Source organism: Dendrobates tinctorius, unplaced genomic scaffold (assembly GCF_039654945.1).
Source record: "Dendrobates tinctorius isolate UK_male_01 unplaced genomic scaffold, ASM3965494v1 ptg000097l, whole genome shotgun sequence".
Classification (NCBI taxonomy): Eukaryota; Metazoa; Chordata; class Amphibia; order Anura; family Dendrobatidae; genus Dendrobates; species Dendrobates tinctorius.
This window is the reverse complement of record NW_027361765.1, coordinates 11,352,339-11,368,915: the sequence shown is the minus strand read 5'-3', so window position 1 is coordinate 11,368,915 and position 16,577 is coordinate 11,352,339. Positions and strand designations below refer to the sequence as shown.

General features: G+C 43.4%; 1 protein-coding gene across 4 annotated transcripts in view; it reads left to right on the top strand.

Moving 5' to 3' along the window:
• The window catches only part of OTUD7A (OTU deubiquitinase 7A), a 325,610-nt gene that overhangs the window by 151,356 nt on the left and 157,677 nt on the right, over window positions 1-16,577 (top strand). The gene's annotated exons all lie outside the window — the stretch shown is intronic.

The window sequence follows — 16,577 nt, the reverse complement described above, 5'->3', positions numbered from 1 at the left end:
GTGCCAAATGTACTGGAGTACTCTGCTTACTTTAGTAGTCTACTACGCACATATCCTATCCTTAGAAACCAGTCTGGTTTTATTTTGTGTTAAAAGGGGGGGGGGGAAGTCCAGCAATATAAAAGTACATGACTTGTTTAGTAAAGCTAAATTTATGAAGCTTGCAATTTATTTTATTCTGAAAAGTACCAAAAGCTCAAAATCAGCCCCCTTCTCATCTTTCTGAAAATGGAGTGTCTTCTCTGATTTCAACCAGGGCTGTGGAGTTGGTAAGCGACACCTCAGTTAATTTTCCTGATTCGGGCTCCACGACTCCGGCTCCACTGCCTCTCTACTGAGCATGTCCATAAAGTGCAGCACAGATTCATCTCCATTATGACCCCACAGCACTGGTCACTACTGAGCATGTACATAAAGTGCAGCACAGATTCATCTCAGCTATGACCCCACAGCACTGGTCACTACTGAGCATGTACATAAAGTGCAGCACAGATTCATCTCAGCTATGACCCCACAGCACTGGTCACTACTGAGCATGTACATAAAGTGCAGCACAGATTCATCTCAGCTATGACCCCACAGCACTGGTCACTACTGAGCTTGAACATAAAGTGCAGCACAGATTCATCTCAGCTATGACTCCACAGCACTGGTCACTACTGAGCTTGAACATAAAGTGCAGCACAGATTCATCACAGCTATGACCCCACAGCACTGGTCACTACTGAGCATGTACATAAAGTGCAGCACAGATTCATCTCAGCTATGACCCCACAGCACTGGTCACTACTGAGCATGTACATAAAGTGCAGCACAGATTCATCTCAGCTATGACCCCACAGCACTGGTCACTACTGAGCATGTACATAAAGTGCAGCACAGATTCATCTCAGCTATGACCCCACAGCACTGGTCACTACTGAGCTTGAACATAAAGTGCAGCACAGATTCATCACAGCTATGACCCCAGCACTGGTCACTACTGAGCATGTACATAAAGTGCAGCACAGATTCATCTCAGCTATGACTCCACAGCACTGGTCACTACTGAGCATGTCCATAAAGTGCAGCACAGATTCATCTCAGCTATGACCCCACAGCACTGGTCACTACTGAGCATGTCCATAAAGTGCAGCACAGATTCATTTCAACTACAACCCCACAGCACTGGTCACTACTGAGCATGTACATAAAGTGCAGCACAGATTCATCTCAGCTACGAACCCACAGCACTGATCACTACTGAGCATGTACCTAAAGTGCAGCACAGATTCATCTCAGCTATGACTTCACAGCACTGGTCACTACTGAGCATGTACATAAAGTGCAGCACAGATTCATCTCAGCTATGACACCACAGCACTGGTCACTACTGAGCATGTACATAAAGTGCAGCACAGATTCATCTCGGCTATGACTCCACAGCACTGGTCACTACTGAGCATGTACATAAAGTGCAGCACAGATTCATTTCAACTACAACCCCACAGCACTGGTCACTACTGAGCATGTACATAAAGTGCAGCACAGATTCATCTCAGCTACGAACCCACAGCACTGGTCACTACTGAGCATGTACCTAAAGTGCAGCACAGATTCATCTCCGCTATGACTCCACAGCACTGGTCACTACTGAGCATGTACATAAAGTGCAGCACAGATTCATCTCAGCTATGACACCACAGCACTGGTCACTACTGAGCATGTACATAAAGTGCAGCACAGATTCATCTCGGCTATGACCCCACAGCACTGGTCACTACTGAGCATGTACATAAAGTGCAGCACAGATTCATCTCGGCTATGACTCCACAGCACTGATCACTACTGAGCATGTACATAAAGTGCAGCACAGATTCATCTCAGCTATTACCCCACAGCACTGGTCACTACTGAGCATGTACATAAAGTGCAGCACAGATTCATCTCAGCTACGAACCCACAGCACTGATCACTACTGAGCATGTACATAAAATGCAGCACAGATTCATCTCAGCTATGACACCACAGCACTGGTCACTACTGAGCATGTACATAAAGTGCAGCACAGATTCATCTCAGCTATGACTCCACAGCACTGGTCACTACTGAGCATGTACATAAAGTGCAGCACAGATTCATCTCAGCTATGACACCACAGCACTGGTCACTACTGAGCATGTACATAAAGTGCAGCACAGATTCATCTCAGCTATGACCCCACAGCACTGGTCACTACTGAGCATGTACATAAAGTGCAGCACAGATTCATCTCAGCTACGAACCCACAGCACTGATCACTACTGAGCATGTACATAAAGTGCAGCACAGATTCATCTCAGCTGTGACTCCACAGCACTGGTCACTACTGAGCATGTACATAAAGTGCAGCACAGATTCATCTCAGCTATGACACCACAGCACTGGTCACTACTGAGCATGTACATAAAGTGCAGCACAGATTCATCTCAGCTATGACCCCACAGCACTGGTCACTACTGAGCATGTACATAAAGTGCAGCACAGATTCATCTCGGCTATGACTCCACAGCACTGATCACTACAGAGCATGTACATAAAGTGCAGCACAGATTCATCTCGGCTATGACTCCACAGCACTGGTCACTACTGAGCATGTACATAAAGTGCAGCACAGATTCATCTCCACTAAAAGCCGAGATCCTTAGATCAGGAACAGAACAGACATTTATAGGACATTTCAAAACTTTTCCAAATTCTTATGGAAAAATATTCAGCCCATCCTGCATTGTACTACTGCATCCAATTTATTATATATTTTAGTAGTCAGTCTGTCCATTTTATATCAACTCTGACTCAAAATGGTCACCAACTCCACAGCACTGGTTTCAACACAGGCAGAAAGCTTCACTTGGTTTTTGTGTCAGTGATGTGATGAGTGACTTGCAGCATGACTCCGATCATTAACTTAGCCAATCTCCTTTTTGGTCACAGCATTTAACAGCTGAGATCTGTATAGTATGAGTGTAGGCATTAGTAAGATAAAATTGTTTTGATGGTCAGAATATCTGTAAGGCTCAGAAAGAATTTTTCCGGAAAGGAATTCTGTTAAATTAATTTCATAAAGACTAAAGGACTTTACAAACAAGGTCTCCAAAATGTTCCTCTACTAATTATTTTAAGCAGATGTGTGGTAAGCCCCATTGTGTAGATACCCCAGTGGGCAGGCTGTACCTGCTGCCATCAACCTAAACTCATATTTCGGTAAATGCACAATGAGATGGTGAAACGTCACTGATCAGATAGTGATTTCTTGTAACTTCTCACTTGCTCTTGTGAGCTGTCAATGAATTTCAATGTCAGTCGGAAACGTTCGATAATGACGTTAAGTGACTCATTTCATAATAAATCTAAATCCTGAAAACATTGAGAACTTTCTTTTCTATCAAACCCCATTGGCAAAAATGAAGCATAACTGCTATGTTAAATAGGCCTGGCAAGAAGTGCAATTTCCGAGTAATGGTAAAAAACAAGTGTGTATTTGCATATTCGTAGCTATATCTGAGGTCCCGTCAACTTCTCCGAGTCGCCAGTGAGTCATTGTCACACAGAGCCGGGTTTGTTGCTCTTCTGAGCAGAAGCAGCATGGTACAGGCAGCCCACGGTAAGCAGTAACCATTGGCACACTGTGTATCTCCTTTCTAACAGAGACCAACTATTTAGGGAAGGAAATCTCACTTCCCAAGACTCCTTTTAGATCATTTCATGTTTAAGATGTCCTTTTTCAAAGCAACACTTTCCAGCTTCTTGGCAGCTAGCCTCGCTTTTGATTTCCTCCCTTTCTATGGGATTTCATTGATAAATAATTCTCTGTTCTCTGATTATGGATGAATCGCATATTGTATTGCTAGTTTCTAAATTCAGCTTTTTGTGTCTCAAAGACTTTACTTACAAAATCTATGTATTCTTAGATGATTGTGTTCTAGTGGTTGTTTTGGGATTGGAACATGTTTGTGTTCATGGTATTGTATGTATGAGCGTATACGACCGCATTGTAAAAACTAATCTACCGCGATATGGCCAGTCCCATTGGGTTAGCATAGACCCTGTAAACTTGCACTGACAAGAAAAATGTAGGCTCCACATGGGACATAGAGGTACCGAAGTCTTTTCTAACACAGGCGGGCGAAGAAACAGCAGCACATAATAATTTCATTGGATTTACAAGAGGCCAAATAAATTTCTCAGTTCTTCGAGCCATCACTCATCGCCAAGCTTCTATCTTTTCAGTGATTGCAAAATTTCTATACTCTTTAAATTTTAATGAAATTGTCAACTTCCACTTCCTATATTCTGATACGCTTAGTATGTTCCGTCAGATTGAAGCTGAATTCACATGAATGTATACAAAAAATTGTCTGATTTTCATTAAAAAAAAGTTTGATTTTTCATCTATATTGTCCTGTATATGGTTTCCGTATGGTATTTGTTTTTATATAAAAGCAGTGAATCAAAACTTCAAGATCCAAACCAGCTACCTAGGTTAATAATGGCAATGTCTCTTTAAAAAATTGGATGCTGTAAGGTTGATCCGTATATAATCTGATTTTTTTTTTTTTTTTTTTGTGTGTGTGCGCACCCATATACGGTACTTAGATAGACAAGTCTCATCCAAAATACAAACGCGAATACATGCCGCTATTTCTCTTTTCATGCAGACATCTGAAAAGCCGAATTGAATAACATTGGTCCAAATGATGTCCATGTTTTCCACGGATAGCACGCAGGCTGAAAATACCGCCGTAAAAATGTAGCCTTATGGCTTGCCCACACCGCTGTATTTTCAGTCTGAGTGTGATCCAACAAAACATTGTGTAACACTTGGACCAATGTTATTCTATGGGGCTATTCACATATCATTTTTTTTTTTTCACAGACCGAGCCAGTCCAGGACAAAAATCACAGCTTGCTGCGATTTCTCTCTGAAAATGGAACCCGCTCATCCATTCAAGTCTATGGGTGTTTGGAAAACATTGGACTGCACTCAGATGACCTCTTGCACTCGCACAATGGAGACAATGGACACATTTTTTTTTTCTCTACTCCTCACAGTGTGCTTCAATTGTCTCATGTGAGAGAATGGAATCACACTATGATCAGTTTAAGCAAATTCGGATCAGAGTTTGTAATGTTCGTTAGTATAATTGACCTGATTCTCTATAGAAATAAGCTACGGTTGTGTGACTGTCATGCCAGTGTAAGGAAATGTCCGGCAAGCAGCGCAAAAGAGAGAGAAGGTTAAGGGTGTCCTAGTGACATGGAGAGGGGACACCCCTAAACACTGCTCCCTATCATCGCTAGACTGGTCTTTCCCCCATGCCGATCACGTGCCTAAGCCCTGGTTGGCCCTGAGCTAGCCTTAACTAGTGAGTAGGGCAGCAATACAATAGTCTTACTGCTCAAGTAAGGAAATAAAGGGAGGAAAACAAATATGGAGAAATCAAGCAACAAATGGAAGTTGACAGCTTAATCTGGAACAACTTCTTCAGGGAGGTCAGCGTAGAAAAGCTATAACTGGCATAGGAGAGAGCTAAGAGTGAGTTTAAATAATGAATGGGAGTAGCAGCAAAATGCAGCAGCTGAGATTAGAGCCATATGGAATCCCAGCGGGATCAAAAAGGAACCTTCTGATTACAGATACCCCAAAGGTCCTGGCAGGATGCGACACGTTCATGACAATGACCCGGGCCTTAGAATATTTCAAGTCTCCTAAGAACCTCATGTTTTGCAGATCACTGCTGGTCCATCCATAATGTAAACCGACACAAAAATACAAGAGTAAGGGCCCAAAGCAAAATAACCAACCATGTAAAAAAAAACCCTAAAAAGTAGTATTATTAGATATTCATTAAAATAGCACTCAAAAACCAAACAAAGACCACATAAAAACTAGAAAAAAAGAGCTAAAAAAGGAGAATTACAGGAACTCAAGTCAGCTAGCGCTGGGCCTATCTTTTCCTAGATTTGTGCTGAATTGTCCATGCCTGTAGCTTTGAGATGGAACTTTTTTTTTTCCTTGTTTTTTTTGTCTTATCTTGGTTTTGTTTGAGTGTTTTTTTAATGCATGTCTTGTAAAAATACTTTTTATGGTTTTGTTTCTACATGCTTGGTTCCTTGGTCTATCTGTGATCAAATACTTCACCCCAAGATCTTCTTGTTTTTACTCCATATCAGCTGATGATTATGCTTAGGCCTGTTTCACACTTAAGTTTTTTGACGTTTGTCCAAATCTGCCAGAGTGTGAAAAAACGGATCCGTTTCCGTTTTGCCGCAAACGGATGTCACAGGATCCGTTTTTGGAGGCAAGGTGATGAAATTTAAAGGGAAATAACGAGAGAGAGAGAATTGTCCGCTGCCAGAACGGACTTTGTGGTTAAATTTCTGGCAAGAAAGTTCTTCCGGGAATGCTCAGTGTCAAAAAGCAGATCCGTTGCCGGATTCCGTGTAAAAACGGTTGGCAACGGATCCGCCGCCCATTGGCGACCTTTATAACGAATGGCGGATCCGTTGCTATCCGCTATTTTGACGCAGCCAAAAAACGTTTCATATGTCCGTCAACTCAAGTCAGCACACGCCAAAATTATGGCAGATCGTCAAAAAACGGATCCAACGAATGACCATCCGTCAAAATCCGCCGCTAATGCAAGTCAATGGGAAAAAAAACGCATCCACCCAAAAAAATGGCGGATCTGTTTTTTTTTTTTGCAAAACTGTGCATTTTGACTGATGGCAACAAACGGAAATGTGAAACAGGCCTGAAATGTAAAGGGTAAATAAAGAGGGTAGATTCCCTGTGTGGCTGCTTTACTATTGGTGCAACAATGGTTAATAGATGCCGATGCTATAGCATGGCCACAGTTCTCAGATCCATCCCATAATAAGTGATGCACAGCACTTCTGTGGTAGCACATTGTCCGTGTTCATGTTGCTTGAATATCAGTGGGTGACAGAGCACCTGGCATGAGGTGGGAGACCCAGGAGTGTATGTGCTACAGCATGTTGACCTCCATGGAAATGTGCGTCTGGAGTTGTATAGCGAGAAGGAGGATTTAATAGTAATAGAACTGCCTTAGATGAAGCTTGGACCTCCTTTTTGGACTGTATGTCCTTGTGAGCAAAGAAGATGTAAAAATCATGTTGCAGTTTTGTCACACAAGTGTCCTGCAGAAATCCTTACGTACGGTAAAGGAACCACTGATTCTCATGTATGGAATGAGCTTTTAGACAAAGACATTTCTTCAATGAACCTACTACATGTTAATGCCATGCTCACGCGATGTGATCTCAATGTGCTGTGGGGCAGGGCAGGTGTTCCAAACATTGTGGCAGTGACCGTGCGATCATGGCCTAATGTTTTTTTTCTGTGCGTTTTTAATTTTGTCCAGATTTGCAGCCAAATAAAAACCTGTAGGCTATTACTAAATCTCATCCAGTCGCTGTGTAAGAAGTCTGTAGCGGATTTTAAAATCGCCACGTGACAATTTATGCTGCGGATTTTCACAGTGGATTTTGCCATTGAACATGTATGAACATACGACAACTGATAAGTGTGCATATGAATACTTATGGTCTTAGATTATTTTGATATAAAGGGGTGGTCACTGATGACACTTCAATTCATGGAGGAGGAAGGGGCTGTGATATTGACTGCAGCCTCTGCCCCCCTGATGACGCTTCGTTTCAGGGAGGGGGCAGGGGCTGTGACATTGACCGCAGCCTCAGTCACCTGATGACGCTTCGTTTCAGGGAGGGGGCAGGGGCTGTGACATTGACCGCAGCCTCTGTCACCTGATGATGCTTCGTTTCAGGGAGGGGCCGGACCTGTGACATTGACCGCAGCCTCTGTCACCTGATGACGCTTCGTTTCAGGGAGGGGGCAGGGGCTGTGACATTGACCGCAGCCTCAGTCACCTGATGACGCTTCGTTTCAGGGAGGGGGCAGGGGCTGTGACATTGACCGCAGCCTCTGTCACCTGATGATGCTTCGTTTCAGGGAGGGGCCGGACCTGTGACATTGACCGCAGCCTCTGTCACCTGATGACGCTTCGTTTCAGGGAGGGGGCAGGGGCTGTGACATTGACCGCAGCCTCAGTCACCTGATGACGCTTCGTTTCAGGGAGGGGGCAGGGGCTGTGACATTGACCGCAGCCTCTGTCACCTGATGATGCTTCGTTTCAGGGAGGGGCCGGACCTGTGACATTGACCGCAGCCTCTGTCACCTGATGACGCTTCGTTTCAGGGAGGGGGCAGGGGCTGTGACATTGACCGCAGCCTCAGTCACCTGATGACGCTTCGTTTCAGGGAGGGGGCAGGGGCTGTGACATTGACCGCAGCCTCTGTCACCTGATGACTCTTTGGGTATCCCAGCATGCCCTGGTGATATGCAAGATAATCACCCTCAGACAGGAAATAGGAAAAAAGACAGTGTAGTTGGGGAACGGTAGGGAATTTTTAAAACAAGTATGTTATAAAATAGCTTAGACTATGGGACTAAATAGATAGTAAGTTAGGAGAAAAATGCTTTGCCTTCGGACCACCCCTTTAAGTTAAAGAGAATCCGTCATCACGTTTTCCCTATAAAAGCCGCTGCCACCACATTCTTCAGCCTTTTATTATTATTCTAAAAGGCCCCTCACTGTATAAACCGCTCTACGCCCTACGCCACATACAGTACATTATAAAAATGCTTTGAAGTTGTCCATCGCCGTAATTCTACTGAGCGCCGAGCAGTCTGATGGGAGTCTGGACCCGGCCCAGCACCACATCTCTGTATTGTAAATCATGACGCCATCTTTGTGTGCTTTGTTTATTAATTCGAGCCCTGCCCTCTCAGGCCCTACGTTATGCAGAAATGCTTTCATTTTACCAAGGCTGTTTTAATATATGAAAGTTGCTCTCTAACTGATTGCTATAAGCCCGTTATTAGACCGTTCCATAAATCTGTCTTATGTATTTATTCGAAGTCTCACCTCAGTATAGCGAACAGATGCAGTGTAGACTCGGGTGAAGATGTGAGGAGAATTTGTGCCATCTGGTGCTACTAAGGTCTCATTGAGTCATACCTGTTTTTCACATATTGGAATAAAATGGTGTTGGTGTCGTCAGCATTTTGGATGTGAGTTTCATCAGTGTTCGGTCTCTTTTTTTTAACGTATGGATAAATAAGTCTAAACAGCAAAGCCACATAAATAGGACTAACAATCCTCCCAAAAACTCAAAGCAGCAGAATAAAGGCAGCAATGTTTACCTGCCCAGGTCTCCAAACAAATACAGCTGACCCATGTAGTTTAGATGGCGGCAACGCAGGTGCAGAAATACTGATGAGACAACCACTCTCGGCCTACCAATCCATGGAGGGTGTGTGCACACGCTGCGGATTCTGCTGCGGATCCGGCCCTGCGGATTTGGCCCTGCGGATCCGCAGCAGTTTCTGCTGCGGTGTACAGTATCATTATTCCCTATGGGAATTAAAAACCGCTGTGCAGACGCTGCGGAATTTTCCGTGCGGATTTTGCTGCGGTTTCAAATCCGCAGAAAGAATTGCATGCCAATTCTTTCTGCGGATTCCGCAGCGGTTTACCATCTCTTTCATTGTGGAGATGATAATCCGCAGATAAACCGCAGGTCTTTTGACCAGCGGATTTTGCAAAGTCCGTGCGGATGAATCCGCAGCGTGTGCACACAGCTAGGGGGTTTGGTTGCTTAGTATATTATTGCGTAATAGAGGCTTGTATATGGCACTGTTCACATATAGGTAATGCACAGCATCCAGATTAACAGCCTATTAGTGACACCCACACTATTCGATCAGGCAGGCTGCCTAGCACTATCCAATTACATCCCATGTGAAGGGACACCACAGTTTACAAGAATAAATGGGCCCAGCAGCATCCTGAAAATTAAAGTACAGAAAATATATATAAAAATGTGAGGTATTGGTCAATATTTTGGCCAAGATATGCAAGCTCGCAACCCACGCCAAGGGTCCTCACGCTTGCGAGTCCTAACACTAAACAGCAAAGCCACAAAAAGAGGACTAAAAATCAGAGAGACAGAAAAGTCTGGGAGTACAAGCTCATGACGACCCTTGACACTCTCAATGCAGGAGTGAATGTGTTGCGTGGATTTGTCTCTTTACATCAATTAAGTAATTTGCTCCTATGACCTTTGTGGGGGCATCACAACACATTAGGAGATCCCAATCAGAGGACAATAAAACTTTATGAACTGGTCCAATATTTGTTTCACCCTCTCCCATAATGATAGTTCTGCTTCACGTCACTTGTCTCATCTATTGCATTTTTTCTGTTCTGTGTTGTGCATAAATATGTGATTCTTCAGATGTTGTATTAGTCAATGCCTGATGAAGAGACCGGAGTAGTCTCGAAAGCTTGCAATGTGTTACCATCTTTTCAGTTAGCCATTAAAAGGTATCAACCACTGAGGACTCTCAATTCTGAATATTTTTCTAATAATCCTCCAAAAATCAAAAAACCACAGAAAAAGGGCAGCGATGTTTACCTGTTCAGGTCTCTAAACAAATGCACTATCAGGACGCAGCGGACCCATGTAGTTAAGATGGCGGCAACACAGGTGCAAAAATACCGATGTGTGTGTATATATAAGTTGCAGAGCTTTGCAATATTAAACACCGATATTACACGGGTGTGCTGTACGTGATTTTCATGGACCCATAGACTTGTATTGGCACATTTCATCAGTGCTGCTGGGGAAAAAAAGACATGTCTTGTGTTTTTTGCGTGGAAACTTAGTCTGTGAAAAAAATTCGGACATGTGAGTTGCTGAATTGTAAGTTGCTGAGTGCTTTCTACCTGTTCAATTTTTGCGGGGCTTTGGGGGCTTGTTTAACCTATATTTTCTCTCTTCAGGGTTAATCTCTTATTTTACTATCTGTGTTTTTAAGGGTAAACTATATTGCATTTAAATCTTGAGGTGTAACTATATTCACAAGGGGTTAATTAAGGGTGGGAGTTCATATAGTAATTAAGGGTTTATAAGGGGCAGCTGGTTGGGGCTCAACTCCTTTTGGAAGTGCATTGAGCAGCAAGGTGGTGTGCTGATAAAAGGGGAAAAAAAAACAAACCTCTTTTAAATCTTCTTCCTGAGCGAGTGTGAACGAGCTGAGTGTGACCTGAGCGTAAGTGCGAACTGTGGTAAGTGTGTGACTTGAAATTCAGTGACTTTAGATTCAGGGAGTTTCCAAGGGAGGTCTTACTGAATTGCTGTTATATTAATTTTTTTTTTTTTTATTTATTTTTGCTTATCTTATTGTCTGGTGCAATCCCCATTAGGATGTGCTCCACTATTGCCAATGCCATCCAGTGCACGTCTTGCCGCATGTATGAAATCCTTGAACAGCCGGTCGAGGGTGCATACTGCTGTGCAAGATGTGAGCACGTTGTGCATTTGGAAGCCCAGATACTGGATCTAAATGTGCAGCTGGCAACACTGAGATCCATGGACAATATGGAAAGGAGTCTTCTGCTCACTGAGCAGACGCTCAATGGGATAGATGAGGGGGGATGCTAGGTTGGAGCTGCAGGAAAATGAAGCAGCTAGCTGGGTGACAGTTAGAAGGCGGGGTAGAGGGAAGAGCACCAGGGAGGCTAGTCCTGATCTGGCACACCCCAATAAGTTTGCCAAGTTGGCAGATGAGGGGAGTGTTAGTGCAGGAGTAGCACTGCTGCAGCAAGGCATGTCCTCTGAAAGCAGTGTCTGCTCCAGTAAGGGGGGAAATAGGAGAGTAGGGCAGGCCAGACAGGTTCTGGTAGTGGGAGACTCAATTATTAGGGGAACAGATAGGGCAATCTGTCACAAAGACAGGGATCGTCGAACGGTGTGCTGCCTACCTGGCGCTCGAGTCCGACACATCGCTGATCGGGTTGACAGATTACTGGGAGGGGCTGGAGAGGATCCAGCGGTCATGGTGCACATTGGCACAAATTACAAAGTTAGAGGTAGGTGGAAGGTCCTTAAAGATGATTTCAGGGAATTAGGCTGTAAGCTTAAAGCAAGGACCTCCAAGGTGGTATTTTCGGAAATACTTCCTGTACCACGTGCCACACCAGAGAGGCATCGGGAGATTAGGGAGGTTAATAAGTGGCTCAGGAATTGGTGTAGGAAGGAGGGGTTTGGGTTCCTGCAGAACTGGGCCGACTTCTCAGTTGGCTACAGGTTCTACGCTAGGGACGGGCTGCACCTCAATGGGGAGGGTGCCGCTGTGCTGGGGGAGAAAATGGCTAGAAGGTTGGAGGAGTGTTTAAACTAGGGACGGGGGGGGGAGGGTATTCCTTTTATAGGAGGGGAAGACAGTGCAGATAGAGACCTGGGCACAAATAATGACATTGGGGGTGGAGGTGGCATGGGGGGTGGGGTTAGAACAGTTAATAATTTAAGAAAGAATAGAGGTACAGAGAGATACATAAAGTGCATGTATACTAATGCCAGAAGTCTCGCCAACAAAATGGAGGAATTGGAGTTAATGTTGTTGGAACATAATTATGACATGGTGGGGATATCTGAGACATGGCTGGACGAGAGCCAAGACTGGGCGGTTAATTTACAGGGCTATAGTCTGTTCAGAAATGACCGAACAAATAAGCGAGGGGGAGGCGTGTGTTTATATGTAAAATCATCCTTAAAACCCATCCTTCGTGATAATATATATGAATCTAATGAAAATGTAGAGTCCCTGTGGGTAGAGATAAGAGGAGGGGGGAAAAATAATAATTTACTGATAGGGGTTTGTTATAAATCTCCAAAAATAATGGAAGCTACAGAGAATATCCTCATAAAGCAAATAGATGAAGCAGCGACTCAAGGAGAAGTCATTATTATGGGGGACTTCAACTACCCTGAAATACATTGGGGAACCGAAACCTGCAGTTCCAGCAAGGGTAATAGGTTTCTGACAACGATCAGAGACAATTACCTTTCACAACTGGTTCAGGACCCAACAAGAGGGGGGGCACTGCTAGACCTAATATTAACAAACAGGCCAGACCGCATATCAAATGTAAGGGTTGAGGGTCACTTGGGTAATAGTGATCACAAATTAATAAGTTTTCATGTATCCTTTAATAAGACGTGTAGTAGAGGGGTTACAAGGACATTAAACTTCAGGAAGGCAAATTTCCACCGGATGAGAGATTATCTTGGTGCAATTAACTGGGATGATATCCTGAGACATAAAAACACACAAAGAAAATGGGAGACATTTATTAGCATCCTGAATAGGACCTGTGCACAATATATACCGTATGGGAATAAACATGCGAGAAATAGGAGGAAACCACTATGGCTAAATAGAGCTGTAAGGGGCGCAATAAGGGACAAAAATAAAGCATTTAGAGAATTAAAGCAAGTAGGTAGTGATGAGGCATTAACTAAATACAGAAGATTAAATAAATTCTGTAAAAAGCAAATCAAGACAGCAAAGATTGAGACAGAGAGACTCATTGCCAGAGAAAGTAAAAATAATCCCAAAATATTCTTTAACTACATAAATAGTAAGAAGCTAAAAAATGATAGTGTTGGTCCCCTTAAAAATAGTCTGGGTGAAATGGTGGATGAGGATGAGGAAAAAGCCAATATGCTAAATAACTTTTTTTCAACAGTATTTACACAAGAAAATCCCATGACGGATAACATGATCAGGGATAAAAATTCTCCATTAAATGTCACCTGCTTAACCCAGCAGGAAGTACGGCGGCGTCTACAAATCACTAAAATTGACAAATCCCCGGGCCCGGATGGGATACACCCCCGAGTACTGCAGGAATTAAGCACAGTCATAGATAGACCACTATTTTTAATCTTTAAAGATTCCATAATAACAGGGTCTGTACCACAGGACTGGCGTATAGCAAATGTGGTGCCAATATTCAAAAAGGGGACAAAAACTGAACTTGGAAATTATAGGCCAGTAAGTTTAACCTCAACTGTGGGTAAAATCCTGGAGGGTTTTCTAAGAGATACTATACTGGAGTATCTGGAGAAGAATAACCTTATGACCCAATATCAACATGGGTTTACAAGAGACCGTTCCTGTCAGACTAATCTGATAAGCTTTTATGAAGAGGTAAGTTCCGGACTGGACCAAGGGAATGCAGTGGACGTGGGGTACATGGACTTTTCAAAAGCTTTTGATAAGGTGCCACACAAAAGGTTGATACATAAAATGAGAACAATGGGGATAGGGGAAAATATGTGTAGGTGGGTTAAGAGCTGGCTCAGGGATAGGAAGCAAAGGGTGGTTATTAATGGAGCACACTCGGACTGGGTCACGGTTAGCAGTGGGGTACCACAGGGGTCCGTTTTGGGCCCGCTTCTTTTTAACATATTTATTAATGACCTTGTAGGGGGCATAGAGAGTAGAATTTCAATATTTGCAGATGACACTAAACTCTGCAGGGTAATTAATACAGAGGAGGACAATTTTATATTACGGGAGGATTTATGTAAACTAGAAGCTTGGGCTGATAAATGGCAAATGAGCTTTAATGGGGATAAATGTAAGGTCATGCACTTGGGTAGAACGAACAAGTTGTATAATTATGTGCTTAATTGTAAAACACTGGGCAAAACAGTCACTGAAAAAGACCTGGGTGTATGGGTGGACAACAAACTCACATTTAGTGGCCAGAGTCAAGCAGCTGCTGCAAAGGCAAGTAAAATAATGGGATGCATTAAAAGAGGCATAGATGCTCATGAGGAGAACATAATTTTACCTCTATATAAGTCACTAGTGCGACCACACTTAGAATACTGTGTACAGTTCTGGTCTCCGGTGTATAAGAAAGACATAGCTGAACTGGAGCGGGTGCAGAGAAGAGCGACCAAGGTTATTAGGGAACTAGGGGGTCTGCAATACCAAGACAGGTTATTACACTTGGGGTTATTTAGTTTGGAGAATCGAAGGCTTAGGGGTGATCTTATTACAATGTATAAATATATGCGGGGACAATACAAAGACCTTTCTAATGATCTTTTTACTCTTAGACCTGTGACGGGGACAAGGGGGCATCCTCTACGTCTGGAGGAAAGAAGGTTTAAGCATACTCACAGACGCGGATTCTTTACTGTAAGAGCAGTGAGACTATGGAACTCTCTGCCATATGATGTTGTAATGAGTGATTCACTACTAAAATTTAAGAAGGGACTGGATGCCTTTCTTGAAAAGTATAATATTACAGGGTATATACACTAGTCTCCTTAATATTGCGTTGATCCAGGGAGCTAGTCTGATTGCCGTATGTGGAGTCGGGAAGGAATTTTTTTCCCCAATGTGAAGCCTACTGTTGCCACATGGGTTTTTTTTGCCTTCCTCTGGATCAACATGTTAGGGCAAGTTAGGATAGGATATGGGTTGAACTAGATGGACTTAAAGTCTCCCTTCAACCTTAACTATGTGAACAGCAGCATGCATTTTCCCCTTATTGACGTAAGCTGCATATGTACAGCACAAGTCAGTATCAGATGTATGGAGTGGGCTTACGGGGTGAGCGTACCCCCATACCTGGACACACTGCCAAGGCCTGCCTTTTATCAGCCGCGGGTGGAGTGGAACGCCATCTGTGCCTGTTAACCTGTTAAATGCCGCTGTCATTCTCTGACAGTAGCATTAACAGTGTTCCAGCATGGGTGGCAAGTCATTCTATGCAGCCTATCAATCCGTGATGCGATCATAGGGTGCTGATGGATTGCTGTGACAACCCAGGGATCTGTTGAAAACCTCCTTGATTGTCAGTACGGAGCTCCCTTGAAATCCAGATCATCAAACCCTAAGGGTACATTCTAACGTTCAGAATTTGCTGTTATATGCAAATTAGCGGACACTCATTTACATTTTTTTACATATGCGGATTTTCCTCATTAATGCAAGTCTTTGGAGAAAATCCGCATCCGTAACCACAAGAGAAATTGACATGCTGAGAATCTAAGACACGCCGCATGTCCGTTTCTGCTGGTGATCCACAGGTGCACATAGGCGCACAGTGGACACAGGATTTCTAGAAATCCCATCCACTATGCTGTAACGTGCATAAATACGCAGTGTCAAAACTGCAGCAAATCCTTATCGTAGGAACGTGTCCTCGGGGAACTAATAAATACTGCCAAAAAAAAAAAAAAGGTTCGAATTACCCCCTTTTTACCTGTCAAAAATAAAGGTAATGACAAAATGTAAAAAATACACATGTGGTATGGCTGGGACCAGAAAAGTCCATTCTAACAAAATATCACGCATTGCATAGACATTACACCTCTAAGGCTAGTTTCACACTTGCTTTTTTTTGCAGCGTGTTTTTCCCGCAAAGAAACGCATTGAAAAAACGCATACAAACGCATACAGATGCTGCGTTTTTTTCAAGCATTTTTATGAGCACGCATGAAAAAAACGCAGCGTTTTTATGCGTTTGTATGCTTTTTTAGTGCGTTTTTACCGCGTTTGCGTTTTTTTCCAACATTAGGTGGCCCCTCACACTAACCCAAACCATGACTTTACTAACCCTAACCCTAACCCTGACCCTAACCCTTAA